The sequence below is a fragment of the Falco naumanni genome, chromosome 2 (assembly GCF_017639655.2).
Source record: "Falco naumanni isolate bFalNau1 chromosome 2, bFalNau1.pat, whole genome shotgun sequence".
Classification (NCBI taxonomy): Eukaryota; Metazoa; Chordata; class Aves; order Falconiformes; family Falconidae; genus Falco; species Falco naumanni.
Genome location: NC_054055.1, coordinates 81,254,424 through 81,272,396, shown reverse-complemented (window position 1 = coordinate 81,272,396; position 17,973 = coordinate 81,254,424). Strand labels below are relative to the sequence as shown.

The 17,973-nt window shown below is 46.3% G+C and overlaps 1 long non-coding RNA gene across 1 annotated transcript in view; it reads left to right on the top strand.

Annotated features, from left to right (window-relative positions):
* LOC121084067 overlaps positions 1–16,386 on the top strand; it is a 34,424-nt gene extending 18,038 nt beyond the window's left edge. Inside the window, exon 3 of the long non-coding RNA XR_005826567.1 lies at positions 15,547–16,386. This is a non-coding gene — a long non-coding RNA (uncharacterized LOC121084067). The remainder of the gene's footprint in view (positions 1–15,546) is intronic.
* The last annotated feature ends 1,587 nt before the right edge of the window (positions 16,387–17,973 follow it).

Here is a 17,973-nt window from a genome sequence, read left to right as displayed (position 1 = left end):
CCTGCTTGACAAACCTGATCTGCTTCTACAAGATGACCTGCCTAGCGGATGAGGGAAAGGCTCTGGACCTAGACCTTAGTAAAGCCTTTGACACTGTCTCCCAGCGTTCTCCTGGAGAAACTGGCTGCTCATGGCTTGGACAGGCGCACTCTACGCTGCGTTAAAAGCTGCCTGGACAGCCCAGCCCACAGGGGGGTGGTGGATGGAGTTACACCCAGTTAGCAGCCAAGTGGTGTTCCCCACGGCTCAGTACTGGGGCCGGCCCCGTTCCATACCTTTATCAGTGCCCTGGACAAGAACATGGAGTGCACCCTCAGTAAGTTTGCAGGTGACAGCAAGTTGGTCAGGACTGCGGATGTGCTTGAGGGCAGGCAGGCTCTGCAGAGGGATCTGGACAGGCCGGACCGATGGGCCGAGGCCAACTGCATGAGGTTCAACAAGGAGAAGCGCCGGGTCCTGCACTGGGCTCACACCAACCCCACGCAGCGCTACAGGCGGGGGCAGAGTGGCTGGGAAGCTGCCTGGTGGGAAAGGGCCTGGGGGTGTTCATCAACAGCCGGCTGAACACGAGCCAGCAGTGTGCCAAGGTGACCAAGAAGGCCAACAGCATCCTGGCTTGTACCAGAAACAGTGTGGCCGGGGAAGGGATCGTCCCCCTGTACTCGGCTCGCGTGAGGCCGCACCTCAAACCCTGTGTTCAGTTTTGGGCCCCTTGCTACAACGGAGACAGACATGGAGGTGCTGGAGCGTGTCCAGAGAAGGGCAATGGAGCCGGTGGAGGGTCTGGAGCACAAGCGTTACGAGGAGCAGCTGAGGGAACTGGGGCTGTTCAGCCTGGAGAGAAGGAGGCTCAGGGGGACCTTTGGCTCCATACAACTCCCTGCCAGGAGGCTGCAGGCAGCTGCACATTGGCCTCCTCTGCCAGGTAACAAGTGACAGGACAAGAGCAAATGGCCTCAAGTTCTGCCGGGGGAGGTTCAGTTTGGATACTGGGAAGAATTTCTTCACTGAAAGGGTGGTCAAGCATTGGAACAGGCTGCCGGAAGGGGGAAGCAGCTGAGTCACCATCCCTGGAGGTATTTAAAAGATGTGGCACTTAGGGACATGGTTTAGTGGTGGACTTGGCAGTACTAGGTTAATGGTTGGACTTGGTGATCTTACAGGTCTTTTCCAACCTAAACAGTGCTATATGATCCTATAATCTAGGTCTCTCAGCTTCCTTCTCATCCCCAGTTGCCCCGTCCTCCAGAGTCTGGCCATTTCTGAAAAGGACATGTCCTTCAGGGCAATGTTTTATGCCTTTCCTGATGTGTTTTGTTTGTCCCTTAATGTAAACTCTCTCTGTGACAGGCTTTTAAGCATGACTGTCTGTGATAAGCTGTTTAGCTTTTTTCCTTTGGGTTTTGTCTGTAACAAAAATGATTTATCATTGGGATTCCTTTCCTTGCCTGTTTTTTATCCCAAATTTCCTGCCTCTTGTCATCGTTATATGTAATTTCTTCTCAGCTGCCACCTTTATCTGTGTTTGCCGCTGCGTCAGTCTCCTCAGTCAAACTGATATTCTGAAGGTTTTCTGGGGAAAAAAGATTATTTCCCAAACCAGGTTAGGTAGATCAGGAAAACCACCAAGTAAGCACAATTTAGACCAGCAGAAGAACATAGCTTAATTTATTTGGGGAAGACATTAAGATATATCTTCCAAATCATTCCCATCCAAATACAAGCTTATTCTGCTTCAAGAGACACTGCTGACATAAATCGGCCAGTTTAGCTGCTGGTAAAGGCTCTGTGGTGTAGAGAAGTGCTCCTAAGTGAAGCTGACTGAAGTGCCGGTGGTTTGACTCAATTGCTGTACATCACTTAGGTAAGGTCACCGCTTTATTCATGCAGCGTTTCTGCAGATTCATGTAGACCCCCGAGGGAGTGATGCTCTGCAGTGAACCTTTTTGCATTTGTTATTTTCATATCCTGGGTGTCTTCTGGCAGTCATCATATGCATCACTGCTCGATTCCAGCCTCTCGTGTTCTCAAGTCTCCTTTACAAGCAGGGTGGGATCTGGCTTGTGGAGCTCAGGGTTGTCTGGACTTGAGCAAAGTGAATCATCCTCACAGAGTAATCTCCCCTCTCCACTGGCGCTGAACTGCAGCAAGCCGTTCCTATTCAGCAAAGCACGTAAGCCAATTTTTGGCTTCATTGCTATTCAGCAGAATATTTAACTGTGAGTTTAATATCAAACTCATGCTCAAATCCCGTGGCTTATTATTGGATTTAGGTGAATGTCCACACTACATGACTGAATGAGAAGGGGATTAATTACAAGGAGGGGAGAGCTTTGCTGAGCTGGGTTCAGACAGAATAGTAGTGTACTCCTGCCCCAAGGCTTCCCTGCTTCTCCAGTTATGCATGCAACAGTTTATTCCCAGGGCACAGTGTTAACATTTTAATCTTGCTCGTCAAGGGACATTTTCATAGTGTTGGATGAACATGATGAACATGGTGAAATGCCTCTGGGGTTGCTCAAGACCTTGGTGAGCATCTTAGTTCTGCTGCGTGGGAAGGGTGATGGCAGATGGGTGATCCCATGTGGCATGCAGAGGGCATCCCTTTACACACCCGGTTTTTTCATCTCTGGCTTCAGACAGAGGAGATGAAGGAGGCAGGCAAAGCACAGCGGGCTGGTCTGACTGACTGCTTTTCCATAGCAGATTTCACACAAGCTCAGAAGGATAGAAACTGAAATACTCAGTTGCTGCAGTGTGTTTGTAGAGGGGAGGAGGTGACAGCTCCATTTGTATCCCGCGCAAGAGCAGTTTGGGCTGGGCACCACATGCCTGCTGGTCTCTGTGAAGGGGTTCTTGCTTTCTGTAAGGAGATTCCTTTTTCCCTGTTTACTTCTTGTAGAAAATGCTAAACTGAATATGTTTTTAGAAGCATACTGTCTTCACAAAGTCATATGATTTAGACAGATCTCTTCCTCTAAGGCACAAGATGACATTATATTCATGAAATGTTTCACACAGTCCTGTCTTGTCCTTAACTGTTTGCCATAAAACATGTTAATTCCTTACAGAGCTGCATTTCTGTCCCAGTTGCAGCTAGATGAACACAGCCCATTGTCATGATAAAAGTGTTTTACCTGTCCCTAAAGCTAGATCTCAAAAAAAGTGTAAAACCATCTAATGAGCAGGGTGCAGTACGAGAGACGGGACCTGTAACAGCTAGCCACACAGAAGGGAATACAGGAGGAGCTGTTACGAAAGTCATGCTGTTGGGGTTTGATCGGTTAAAACTGGATGCTAGGTAGAGCAACTCTTCTGCAAGCTATCTTGAGCCCTGAGCAAAAGCTGGACACAGCATAAAGATTGATGCTGTCAGTCCCTGAGTGCTGATGAAGAACTCAGCTCTACGGGCACGGACCAAGCTCTCAGTCTTTGCATCTCACTTTTCCCAGCCATTACAATGTGTATAAGAACAGTTGCTACCTCACAGCAGTGTGGTGTTGGCTGTGTTTAAACAGTTTTAAATGGAAATCCTGAGCACACTTGGTGAAACTCCATTTAATTGCTTATGGACTTAGATTTAGCACTTGGTTTTTCCAGTGTTCCCGTTGGATCTAGTAGCCTGAGAAATCTGCACCCCCTGTGACATGCAGTGGCAGTGAGGGACTGATCTCTGACTTCTAAGGGTGCAAATCAGAAGCCTTTCCTTCAACAGAGCGAGGCGTGCCATTGCCAGCCTGTGGTAAGTGAGAGGACATTCACTGCGGGCTGTTATGATTTGTAGAGAAAAAACAGAGAGCTTAGTCATCAAAAACAAGGGTTAGTCATCAAAAGCAATCTACCTTCCTCTTAAAATATAAAAAAGGCTTAAAAATTTGGTAAGGTTTACAGAGCATGAAAAAACACTGCTATTACAATTGCCAGCGTTAATTCTCATCAGGTAGCCTTCCTTCCCCATTGGATGCAGGCTTACAGCTTCACGTGTGTTGCCAAATGCTTCAGCCCTGGTGCCCATAAAAGGTTTCTGCTGTAACTGTCTTGTTATCAGCCCATCAATGTCCTGACACTTCCTAGTGATTAATCCTGTGTTGAAATGAAATTAAGTTTCCATATATTAGGCAGAATGACCCCAGGACTTCCTATTTGGGGAATACAAAGAATAAAGCATCTGCAGCCTACAGGAAGCCAGAGTCTCTGATTTCCTGCAGAGGCAGAACAAGAACAAACATATTTCACAGCAGCAGCCGAAAGCGCACGTAAGAGCCCTGGCGGCCCCCATGATGAAAACAATTAGAAGGGGGAACATCCCTGGTCCCAAAATTATTTGTGGGTGTTTTGTTACATACACAATATGCCATTAGAAAATAGATGTAACTCCAGTTAATGTTTTTTCCAGGTGACTATTAACTTTTCCTTGGCATATGTGTTTTGGTTTACATCAGCAGGATTGTACTTGTAAAGCAAGTGAATTTTACATTGCCATTTGCTACGCTAGGCTCTCTAAATCCATTTGTGCTTAGGAAAACACAGTGACATTTTCTTTGATGGCTTTGTTTAAATAAGCCAGGCCAGATTCAGGCTGACATAAACTCCAGTGAAAGGGGCAGGAGGAGGTGACAAGGCAGAAAATCCTACTAGCAGCCTAGCTCTGACTTGCAATGAAAGGCACATGGGGAAGCAAGGGCACCAGCCTGCCTTCTGGGGCTGTGCAGCACAGTCTTCCTAAGACAGAGACATTGCTGCCTCTACAATGCGATTTAGCAGCTCTACACCCACAAAAGGAAACACTTCCAAGGGCTTCCAAATTGCTGGTTACGCCTTGCACTAATGGGCATCATCAGCTTAAAATTAGACCTCTGTCTGAATAATGCTTCTACCTGAATATAAATACTTGCATGTGTGCATGCGTATATATAGATGTGTGTGTGTATGTGTGTCTAGACAGAGAAAAACCTGTTCTGTTTACCTGCCACATTGTTGGGATTATCTTGGTTGTTGTAGTGCATTTACTTAGCTTTGTCAGATGTCTCTCACTCCTTCGCCGTAGCCTGTTTTGCCAGTGTCAATGGTTCTGTGGCTGCTGGTTCCTTTCAAAAGAAATTGTCTTATTTCTGTCCTGCAAAGGTACCATATTACCATAACCACTGTGTCTAAGAATATCTTGTTTCCGGCAGTTTTATTTCAGTCAAGCCTCTTTCAATGCTTCCTAACCCAAACTGGAGTGAAAGAGGGGAGAGCGAGATGCTGCAGGATGTTAGGCTTGCTTCCATGGGGAAAGGTCTGATCGGTGGCTAAGACGTCTGTCCTTCAACAGGCAGAAATAGGGGTAGTGTAATCCCCTGGGAAGTTGCTTGTCTTGGCATTTTTAATAAATGGCTGTCTAGAAACAAAATGCAAACTGCTGCTCTCCTTTAAACCGTGATTCCATAATGGGGAACTGGTTTTGAAGCTCCAGACTTGAGAGAAGGCGTAAAGAGTCTGAATATGATATTTTTCTGGAAGGTTATCTTTAAGTTTTTCTTTGAGGTGATAGCCTCAGAGTGGATATTTCTGTAGCTCTGAAAGTATCAAATGTGTGAGCAGTGCAGGATGTGGCTCACAGGTCCTTACCGTGATGACATTGAGAAGATCACATTATATCAAACAAGTCCCAAGAGAACCACAGAGAACTGTGAGTGAAGTAAGGGTGAACTTACACCACAAAACACTGCTGGCCACTGAAATGCCAAAGGCAGTGGCAATCAAAGCTGCTCTGCCTGCAGTCTAGACACATTGACTTGGCGACTGCCTGGAGTTAATAAGCCCTTTACCTTAAGTCATGCTCTGTTGGACTTTGTTTCCCCTGCAGTTTGGTAAAAGGCTCAAAGAGCACCTTTTCATGCTGAAATCTGCAGGGATTTGGGGATGCAGCAGGAAACAAGGGCATTCACAGAGACAGACTAGATCTGCAAGACTCTCACACTGCAATTCTGCATCTGCAGGGAGTTGTGCTACACTACCTTTTCACTTTGTTCTCTGCTGAGTTTTACAAGCCACCACGTGTCCCTGTCTCTGCCAGTGGACTGGTTAGGTCCCTCCCAATCATTCTAGAATGAATAACATACAAAACTACACAGTGCTGCCAGCTCTTGTGATTTTGTAAGTCCTGAAATATTTGCTTTTTGTTCTGTCAGTTTTTGCTCCCAGATTAATGCAATGGAATTCCTCTTCCCATTAGAAAGCAAGAAGAGGGGGGGGAAAAAGCACTCCGGTTGTCCAGTCTACCTGGCAGGAAAGGAAAGCCAGGACCTATGACGCAGGAACCCCTTGGCTATTAGAACTGGTCTCAAACATGTCACCCCCATGAAAGCCACAGCTCCGTCACTGCACTGTGGATATTGTAAATAACCCCTGCTCAGTAAATCAGACTATCAAATGAGTGCCCTTCTTTCTCACTGCTGCCCACCCCCATTCATGCATTATCTCATTGTTCTTTTCTCCTACAATTGTGCTTTCCTGCTTGAGAGCTGCTGGTGGTTTTCCAGTCTTCCAGGAGAAAGCCTTCAGGGAGAAGCAGCCAGATGCAGCAGGGCCCAGACTGAGCCTCAACAGGCAGGGGAGGAGACTAGTCAAGGCAGACTTCTTAGAATAGGCAGCTGGTCTCCCTGGCAGCTCTGGCCTGAAGAGAGCCCAGTGGAGAGGCAAGGGATACCCTGCATCATCTTTCCTCAGCAAATGTGGGGTGGTGGACAGATGCCCCAGGGTGTATGGGTGCCACTGGTGGAAGCCAGTGCTGCATGACCCATCCTGCACGGGAACTGCACACCTCTACTGTTTTTATCAACACGCACCCCTCACTCATCAGTCAGGGCTAAGCCTCTCAGCCACCCCTTCCAACACAGATTTCCTGTAATATACTGTCAAATTCCATGTTCTGTATGAAAGGCACATGGGACACAGCTTTTCTTGTATACTTTTGCTGTCTGGCCATTTTGTGCAGCAGAGGCTCTCTCTGCCTATGTGACTTATCAGCCCAGATGTCCCTAATTTGCAGACCCCTGGGTTTTTATAAAGAAAGAACTTTCTTCAAGGAAAAAGTAGCTGGATTGCAAAGGTTGCTATATACAGACTCAGAGTACCTTGTTCAGTAAATCTGTACTTTTATTCTTCTGCTTCCTGTTAAAACCCACCATGCCAAGAGAATCAGTGAATCGTAGACATGGTGCATACCTGGAGATGGAGAAGTCATTCTACTGCTGCTTCTGTTGGTCAAGCCCTGTTCCTTCCATGAGCACACCAGGTATAAGCATCCCCTTCCCTTTCTCTCTTGCTGACACCAAGCTGTCCTGGCTGTGGCTCTCAAGTTTCACATGATGAGAAGCATGTCACACCCCTGTGACTATCACTGTTTGCTTTCTAAGCTGTGATGTACTAAAGCACCTCAAGATGATATTTCTGTGTGAGCAACTGGAAGTAACTGTAAAGCGATGTGTTGCCTTAACAAAAATGCAGGCATCTGAGCTCTACTGCTTCACTTCTACACAGGGGTAACCCCATGGAACTCATCATGGCTGATATTTAATGTGTACCGCAGATGGAAAATGCTGTAGTTTTTTTCAATGCTGTAACTCTCCTGTTGTATTCATTACCTAAGGATGTCATCAAAATCACTGTTGTGTTACAAAGGTGTCAGTGAACAGGCAATCCACCTGATATGTCAGAACCGATAATGTTTCCCTGATACAGCAAATAAATTGCCAAGCAAGTGTTGTCTTCATTTACATCACTTTTACCCCAATGTAATTCCATTAATTTGACAATTACAAGAGGGGTGTGGATCTCCTGGGAGGAAGCTCACCTTTACCATTCTTGAAATTGATGACATGGGTTTCCAGCAGCTTAACAGTGATTGTTCAGCAAAAATTAGATCTATGCAGGGCTGATGAAACTGCATGCACCAGAGTCATTAACAACAAGCAACCGAGTCTTGTTTACGTCATTTCAGAGTCTGTTTAGAATTGGAAACCCATTAATGTATGAAAAGATTCTCTGAGGAAAGAGAATGTTAGACTTTCTACCCTTCTCCAGTCTCTAGCCTGAGTAGGGACTGCCGCGGCAAAAAATGTTGGGATATCTCCAGTCTATTCCTTGCTCAGTGGCAGAGAGGAGATAGGCTCAGAGGAAGGTCTGACCCTGACCTCTTGTCCTGTGCCCCTTGCAACACCATGCAAGGGACGGTTTTGCCTTGCCTTTTGACAGTGTGACCATATCTCTTGTATTCATTGCCACGTCCCTTGGGTCTGAAAAGAAGTTGGGATTTTCTGCTTACAGTTAAAAATTTGTAGATCACTTTAAAGCTTTTATCCTAGAAAAATGCTCTCTAGGAGCAAAATACATTGGTAGATCTTGTGTGATTTGCATGTAGTTTATACGTCTGATGCAAATTGAAAAACTTTGAAGTTTGAATAGGGAAACCTCTGGTCTGCACTGTAGGTTTGGCTGATAGAAAGCCCTTCTGTGCTTCAAAGCTTTTCTAAGAAGTCAATAATTTTGAGTTAATTAGGGTTAGGAGCTGTTTCACTGTTTGAATTTGTGATAGCAGAGAGTTAAAGCTTTGGAAATACACACAAAGCTGTTCAGTGTTAATTCCCAAGTTTGCTTTAAAGTTTTTGGGTAAACCTCTTGTCTCAATCCACATGAAAAAGCTCTTCCAGGTCTTTATTTGCCTTCCTTTCACAGCAGTTTGTCTAGGCTTGGTGGGGATTGTGCTGCCTTTGCTATCAAATCTGCAGGAAGACTGTTAAAACACTTTCTACTTGTGTGCCAGCTCTTCAGGATGATTGCTAACAGAGGGCTGGAGGTTCAAATGTAACAGCAGTATGGATATGGTGTTAAGGGTTTACAGATGACTTCTGACAGAATTCTGAGAGTATTAAGGGAGGTTCACTGCTTTCAAGTTGAAAAAAAGCATCCAAGACAGTCACCTGAGCTAGATGATGTTGTCCTGGTTAAGTTTATTCTTGACGTTTTCACTAGCCCTGTAAGAATTTTACATCTTATTTAAAGATCTGCAGTTGTTCTTTATTATTATGGAGAAGACACAAAAACACACTAGGACACAAACAGGAAAATGTATCCTGGGGTCATGTGAGCAAGCCCACTTCTCTATGCCATCTAAAGGGTTAATCAGAATGTCTTGGGCCTCTAAAACTGATATGATACCATTTGTCTTTCCCAGGCCTGCCATTTTGGGCTGTAGAAAAGCAGATCTCACCCCCACCTTATGAGACTGAAGGAAACCACCTGGCCGCTTCCAGCTGGTGTCCTTCGCTCCACCAGGAGTCTATGGGACTGTAGCCCATGTCTCGCTGCTGGAGGCTGCAGTCCAAGGTTTCCTGGTGGCTGAGAGCCCAGCCTCGTACTGCAGCCCCCAGACCTTGCCAAGCCATGGCTCCAGTGCCACTAGGCTTACCTACCAGTTGTAACTGTTTGGGCAGCAAGCAAATTCATTTTTCTCCTATGAGATGTCCTGCCCCAGGGTGCTCCCTTGGATGGGTTGGAGCTCCTGGCTGGAACCTAGCATCTCCCACTGACTGACTGGAGGCATCTGTCCTGCCCCACCACATGAGAGGCTGTTCCCCGTTGTCTTTTGATCAGATGTGCCAGAGGCACTGTGGGTGAACAGAAGATGAGACAGAACTGGGGACCACATCAGCCATGAGTCACGCTGGGTATATTTGAGGTGGTTGAGCTCCCCTCACCTACATATCTTGGGGGCAGTGGGGGGCATGTTCAGCTCTTCACAAAACATTTGTCCTACAGTAAGGCAGGGGAATAAACTGTGGGCACCCTGCCTTATCAGCCTTAATCTTTTCATTCAGGATGAAATAGCTAAATGTCTAAATGTTCTTTTCTAAGAGGCAGCTGATTTCGGCAAAAATTTACTGGAAGCCTGGCCCAGAAACGTTAAGTCACTTTCAAAGATGTTGCAAAGTGAATGGTTTGTCTGCAAATTAAGACCATTTATAGTTGTAATATCCACTACTAGTTCTTAAGATACTTGAATGGCATTTCAAGGCTAGAGCTTAGGATTTTGTTAGGATGTAGAACATTCCTTCTCTGTTTGCCTTTTTATTTAAATAATGTCTGAATGAGATATTAAGGTCTTGTCTACTGGAAAAAATGTGGTGAAATATTTTATATCAGAAAACCAAAGGAGGCAGCTTCATGCAGATATGACTATGTGACATTAGAGTCTTTTATTGATTTCACTTATGCCTCTTGGGAATAGCTCACATTTAAAGTTCAATCTAAAAGGTCATTTTTATACTGGAATAGGGATATTTACATAGGGAAGAGATGATGGTGTAACTGCACCAGGTATGTTATAGGTAACTGCTACCACTTTGATAAGTAGACAAGGTCTTTGAGATTGCATGAACGAGTAATTCTAGATCTAAATCTTGGCCCCAAATCATGCTTGAGGCTTATTCTTACACATCAGGGTTTAAGCCCTCAGCTGGGGTAAGCTGATGCCACTGTATTGATTTTTGAAAAGCTAAACCAATTTACAGCAGATGAGAAACTGCTCCAGATTTCCCAGCTGCCCTATCAAAAGTCTTCTCAGAGCATTGACTGAGGAAAAAAGGTCTCAGCCTGATTTCAAAGAACATAATAGACTTTTAATTTAATTGACTTAATTTTATTGGCAACTATTGTATGATGAAATGAAAACCAATGATCTGGTTGAACAAGAAAAGGTTAGATCGGAGTAACCCATTAGCAAATATCAGGGCATCATCCTGTTGTCCTCATTTAATAAAAGAACGGGTCAGTAGGTATAATCATAAACATTTTTGCATTTTAGTGAAGATTTATTTGACATTACTAGCAGAGAGATGGATTTTTGGAAAAGCTAATGATGAAATAGTCTAGCAGATGAGAAGCTAGATCCTTTATCTGGCATAAAATCGCACAGCTGTACAGACTGACCTCTTTTAATTTCACCTTTTATAGCAGTTGAGTTGAGCTATTATTTTGGACTGCTGTGCGATATTTGGTATTTTTTAACTTTTCTTTGAGGTTTTTTTTTTCTTTACTTACAGCTTCTCTTGCCTGTCTCTAATGTCCTAAGCAATCTCTGCGTAGATCTAACTGGATATACAGTATACCTGAGAGACAAAGACTCAGAGAGGGAGATGAGTTTCTTATCAGGGTGTATTCCAGGGTAAAACTTCAGGTCCAACATTTAAGAACATTTAGCACTGAAATGCGTTGGTGCTCAGGACAGCACAGGACACAGCTCAGCTTGCTAACCACCTTGGCCATCCCTTGGCCTGCCAGCAAGCACAGCTGCTGCCAGGATCTCCATAAGCATGTCATTGTACTGCATGGTTGGGGCCACCATCCCTTCCTCCATACCAGGTCTTCCACCTCCCTCCCAGCCCTGGGAATTGCCAACCTCTGCTGATTTGGCACTGTGCTTGCTGGCTCCTGAGAGCCAACAGGGCCTGCCTTAACACACTGCGATGGCTTGGCCATTGAAGGTGGGTGACGTGGCTGGACACGGGGCTCTGTGGAGTGGGCCAACAAAGCAGGTTATCTGCAGCCTCGCAGGCCCAGGAGAGCAGGCAATGGGTGGGCTGCTTTGGAAACCTGCCCACCACACGTAAGGTCTTGTCTGAAGAAGCAGGTTCTTCTCATGCCTGCTCCGTGCACCACATACCAAATGGTCCTATTTTACATGCTGTGCAACCAAGCTTTCAGCTGTCTGGGGCTTGCTGGAAGTCCATCCAAACAGGATTTAAGAGCAACAATAAAATCTCATCCAAGGACAGGAGTACCCTGAGGGATAGAACAAATATCATCCAGTGCAAAATGAGCAAATTCAGAGTAGATGTAGGGAAACTAGATGTGATTCCTCCCTTTATTTTTTGCTCATATAACTTGCTAGCGGTGGGTGTCACTTGCAGGAGAAAAGTAGTTTTTAACAGAAAGCTGTCAGACCAACTTTGAAAAAAAGCTTTTCTGAATCAGTACCTGCAAATAAATAATTAATATATGTATATATGAACTAAAAGTTTAGCGTTTTCTTCATTTTAGCTGTCTTTGGTTAGAACTAAGTACTCCAGGAGTGCAGCTTTTTTTTTTTGTTTACATGTGCTGGGGTTTGATTTGCCGTGTAGGTGCAAGGCCTGTAGACTCAGGCTTCTTGCAAAGACTTCTACTCAGCCTTCTCGTGAAGACGGGAGCAGCCACCCCGACCTGGAGCTCCATTGCTGGCAGCTGCCCGAGGGCTGCGCTGCTCCCCTCACACGTAGAGACATGGCCGGCCAAATCCAGCATGAGCACCCCAGACACACATGAAATCTCCACCACCTTACACCACCGCCCCTACACCGGTCACCTCATTGCCTCCCCAGGGGTCACGTGTGCTGCCTCAGACCTCATAAGTGCAACCCTTTGTCCGTGTTTCTGAGAGATGGATTGGTCCCTGCCTCAGAAACCCTGGGTTGGGCTTTGCCATGCTCCAGACCAACTCCATCATTTTGTGCTAGTTTCTGTCCCCACATGCCTATCCCAGCTCTTCACTGAAGATTTCTGGTTCCATGGCAGAGGCAGCTGGAAGAGCTGCTTGTCCTCTGGCTGGGATGGTGAGTGTTACTGTTGTTTTATCAGGGATCCTTGTCCCTGTCAGAGTACCCCTACAGGTGTGCCACAAGGCATGCTGTGGTGGTTTCTGCTCTGATTTTCTTCCTTCCCCTGTCTCCAGCTCCCCTAAACTGCTCCAGCCTGGCTTTGTGCTTTCAAGGCACCATCCCCAGCCAAATCTAAGGGCAAAAAGGCACAGCCACTACTGATAATGCCAAGTATTACAAACAAGGCAGTCTAGTGACACTGTATCAGCTGGGCTGGACCACCATGGGGATGATCACACAGCAGCAATTTGTTTTTACAGTGGTCTTACCCTTTCTCCCAGTATGTGCCCCTTGGGTTTAATGAGCAGAGCCTTCATGGGCTTCACTGAGCGCATGCTCATATAGAGTTCACTGAAAAATCAGTGTTCATCCTCTGGTGCTGTGCCCAAGAGTGGGGAGAGGATGCCAGGGGCTCTGCTTTCGGGGAGAGTTGCTGGTGGCTCCCCTTGTCCCAGAGCACAGGCAAGTTCAGGGCATGTAATCTCCTCCTGGGGGTGTGAGACTCCTAAGGGCAGAATTATGTGATGCTAGGGTTGCCCCTCTATTATCACATTCCTGCAGGGTGAAGTCCTAACCACTGCAGAATATGCCTGCTGCTGTGAGACTAGGTGTCACATGCTATAGTCCTCATGGAATAGCTGCCTTTCCAATGCAAAGTTGAAAACTAACCATTTTCACCTGAAAATCCAAATGCTTTCTCCAAAGGAAACCCCAAACCCAACCCCTTCCTACCCTGTTTTAAATATTTTACTTTTCAGGTCTGCACTTTTCAACAACAAAAAGAAAAAGAGGTGAAAAACCGCCAAGATTTTCCCAGGAAAAAGCATTCTTAATGAAATTTTTTGGTCTGGTCCATAACAGAACATCTTGCAGCTGACCTCCCTGTTTGAATGCCAGCAGCAGCTGGAGCCTGTGATGCAGGATGAGGCCTGCTTTGCCTGGCTCCCAGGGCTCTGGCCATCCGGCTGTGCTCCACAAACTGTGCCTGGTGCAGGGGGGGCTCCACAGAGGAGGGCTGTTCCCTGTACTGCACCTATTGCGGAGGAAAAGCAGCTTGTATCTTAACACGTTTCTCCTGGCAGTCATTTCAAAGGCTTCTCCTCTGAATCACGGCTGCAGGCACTGCCTACATTTCCTTTTTACAGAAATTGGCAGGTTGAGCTATGCAAAATTCCCTAATCCTGTTTATCTGCTGCCTCCTTCCCAAGAGGCACAAGGCTCCTGTGGCCTCTCCAAGGTTTCCTCTATGCCGTTACCGGAGTTATATTTGCCCCTTTGAAGGCCAAACGCAGGCATGGGGAGAGGAAGGCAACCTGGGGCCCTCGGCATGTCAGAATTTGGGATTTCAGCATGCAGTAAGGCAGGCAAGTGCCATGGTACCGTGTCCCTTTAGCCTTTCCTGGAATAATAAACTCCACAGCAAATTACTTGTGTCCAGAGCAGGTGTTTGGCACATAAAAATAATCCATTGCCCAGGGTTACAGGTAGCAAAATGATGACCTTAAGGGTCTTCTCCCTACCACCCTGCGGTCCTGAAGGAGGGTGGGGTGAGGATGCAGGCAGGGGAGCCTGGGTTACCTGTCTTCAGGGCCAAAATCTTGATCTCAGTGCCCTGAGCCACTCGATGAAGGTTGGCTGCTCTGTGCAGCTGAACTTTATAGGCCCAAGGGTAAGGAGAAAATAAATCATCTCTGTCCTTAAACTTTGCACAGTGAAATTCACTTCTGTGCTTGCCAAGAAGGAGCATTGGTCTGATCCTCAGAGTTTCTGCTCAAGGCCAGCTGGGCTATACCAGGGTGCCCATGGGGGATAGAGGACAAACTGGGGAGCTGACCAGCTTCTGAGGTGGGGTGGTGGCAGTGGGACAGGTTGCAAAGGTATGAAGCGAGGTGCTACCAGGGTGAAGGAAGAAGAGCTTGGGCAAGGGTAGCGTGAAGGAGGTGGAGAGAGGAAGCATCTCACTTTTGGGGAATGGCCGAAGCCCTGTGCCACCAGGAGTGATGCTCATCTCCTCAGCTGGACCACAGAGTGCTGAACCTCCATGTGGCTGCTGTGGACAAAGGCATGCGAAAGCCCTTGGGGCACTCATGTCTCACCTCTCTTCCCTGCTGGGCCGCAGAGGGTCCATGCAGCTATCCCTTACTCCATGATGTCTACGGCAGGAGTCTGGGTGGTGAACTTCGAGGTCTGAATCCTGCTGATGAGGGGTGTGAAGGCTGGTGCACCACCATGGGGCACTCCTGGAACAGGGTTGGTGGCACACATACATGCACATGGTGCTCAGCGAGTGTTAGGGCCAAAATCTTGACTTCGCAACCTTAGTGGTGTTTTAGCAAAGTTTGCGTGTGGGTATTGACTAAGCTGGGATCCTGTCTGGATATGATTCACCTTCCTTCCCCCTCAAGTGAGGTACGTTTGGGAACCTATCACCAGGCTGGCAACAGCTCTGTGAAACACTGGCTGTCTTATTGTGGAACTAGGGAGGCCACCTCAAGTACATTTCTAAAATCAGCCTCTTTCTGTTATTTACGACATTATTTTACGTAAGAAGCGTTGCTCGTGAGCCTGTTCTCTAGGATGACATACTGAAGGACCATATGTCATGGTTTAGACTGCCAACACATCAACATTGCAATCGTTTGCAGACTGTTTTGTTTTTCTTTGATTTGGGAATCTGTGTAATTAGCTCCCCAGAACAGCCGGGGAAAGGAAACGCAGTCTGTTATTTAGGCAGAATTAACATCCTTGTTCTCTGTATTGTGATCCCTAGTTTCCTAGTGCTGGTGCCAGAGCAGTGGAGAGATCAGTGCTGAGACATTCATTCCCTGAACATACTTTCATTGCAAAACTATTTCTGCTCCTTTGCTAGGCTATCCCAAGAACCCATGGACTGGGACAAGACATGCTGATGCTGTAATTAGTAAATACCCACTGCAAGCGACAGCGAAAGATTTATAGCTGCCATCAGAGGTTTCAGCAAGAGGAAAAGCACCAAAGCACAACAGTTTTCTGTTGTTTACTGCATTTTTCTCCACCCTCCCAGCAGGGCCCAGCTATCATTTCCTACCCTTTGTGCTGCAGATCTGGTAAATAATTCTTTACTGACCTGTTGTGGCAGAAGTCATGTATGAATGTGCTGGTGGGGAAAGAGTTATGTTATTTTAGTAGGTTAACAAGCCCGTATAGGCTTCTTTGCTGTCAGCATTTGGCCTTCTACCAAGCATATGATCGTTCTGTTATGCTTTCTGTTCCTGTTCCGGTGGTTTATGCAGGTTGGTGTTAGCACTGCCTATAGACAGCCAAAAAGCAGGAGAAGAGCACCCATGCTGAATGGCCTCCCACTCACTTATAGATGGGTGCCTCACACTTGTCCTTTGGAGGCAGGAAAGAGCTCTGCCCCCTGGTAGAAAGGGCAGGCAGGTGCCTGCAGGTGGGTGGTTAGGGGCCAGAGCAGTGCTCCCCCAACTTTAGCACGAGCACTGACCATACCTGAGGGTATAATCTGAAATCTGTGATGCACATGCACGCAAACGGAGAGCTTGTTTTGTGCTGTTGCAAGTAGCACGTCTCCCAAACACATTACCAGCGAGGCAACATGTCTAGTGCTTGATTGGCATTGATGCCTAAGATGATATGAGCTCGGCCCAGAGATGTTACTGTGTTTGGACACCTCTCTCATCCTCTTTCTTCCTCACCCCTGCAGAGGCATGTGCACACATGGATCCTCTCTTGCTTGGTAAATGGTGAGTTTATACTGGTCTCTCAAATAGGATAAATTCTCTTCTCTGCTCAGCCAGGGCAACTCATATAGGAATGAAATTGTCATTGATATCATTGCCTCTCAGTAAATTTAATCAAAATTGTCCAATAAGTTCAAAAGTTATTAAAGTCAGGGGAAGGGGATCAGAGTGCTTTGTTTCCATAGGAAAACAGGCAGAAAGGGGGGATGTGTATTATAGAAGAAGAATGGAAATTACTATCTGCAGTCTTAGCATGCTATCTCCCTGTCTGTTTTCCTCTCTTCCACGTGTAAAACAAATATTTTAACTGATTATCATTTCTTTGCATTTACTCTTTCTGCTCCCTTGGCCAGCTCCACAGGCAGCATAGACAGCCTCCTCGGGTCATTTTGAATGCCTTACTCTTCTCAACTGCTCCTCCTTGGGACACCTGGCCTTGCTGTCCTGGGACGGATGTGCTTGGCTCCTTGGCTACAAATGCAGCACAGTTAGAGCAGGAGTAGCTTGCCAGGTACTAACTCATGCCTTGTGGCTCACACTGTGCAAGCCGTGCTCTTCCAGTGACCCTCTTGTCCTGCTGAAAGGCTGTGCAGACCTGTCTGATGGTTTGACATAGTGCTGGGCCTGATAACAGGAGGTGTAGCCAAAGTTAGGTCTGCTGGATGTGCTGGAACATGTTCCCCCCGGGATCTGCCTGACTTGGCTGGAGTAGCTGGCCTGTAGCTGACCCTCAAATTTGTGGCATTTCAGCCAGGGGGATGAATTTTGACAATGCTTCTGTAGATTTAATATCATTTTGGCCTTGCTCCCACTGATGTTGTGGCCATAGCTCTGGATATCAGCTGGTCCCAGCCTCTTCTTTTGCTCATCTTCTTTCTGCTGCGTTTTGCCTTGCTCTCCTCAGCCCTGGCTTGTGGGCTTTGCTTTCTCTGGGGAAAAGCTCAACAAACTGCTTCTGCCTTTGGTTACACCTAGCTCCATTCTTCTCCCTTGTATTACCTAGTCTGGTTCATAATCTTGAGGTGTTTCAAACTTCAAGGTATTTTTTTGTCATTTAGTCCTCTTTCCAGAGGTGTTTTTTGAGAGCTTGAGGCAGTTATCCTTACTGCTTAATATTAGTCTCTCCCTTGGTCACCATCCCAGTTTTGGTCCATTTCTTTTCCATTTGGCTGCCACTTGACCATACAAAAATATTGGTTAGCTGTAGTATGTAACCATGCAGGAATTTGACTCCTAAAAGGGCTTCAGAGAGAATTGGACTAGAGGTTCATTGGGAACTCAGTTGATCAGTGTAACAGAAACAGGAATTATTTGCTGTGACTTAGCAGATGGCATTGTGTTTGTAAATTGGGTGAAAGGCAAGAAAAGCTGGTGATGCACTAATTTGTTTGATCAGAATCTGCTTGGAAGGTAAAGAGGTTTTGGTAAAATTTTTGTGAACAAGGCTGCCATTAATTTATGGGTCACTGTGACCCTAAAGGTTTCTGATAAGACCTTTGCAAAGTCTTCGTGATTCTGAGAACATACATGTAAATGAATTGATATTTCCCCCAATG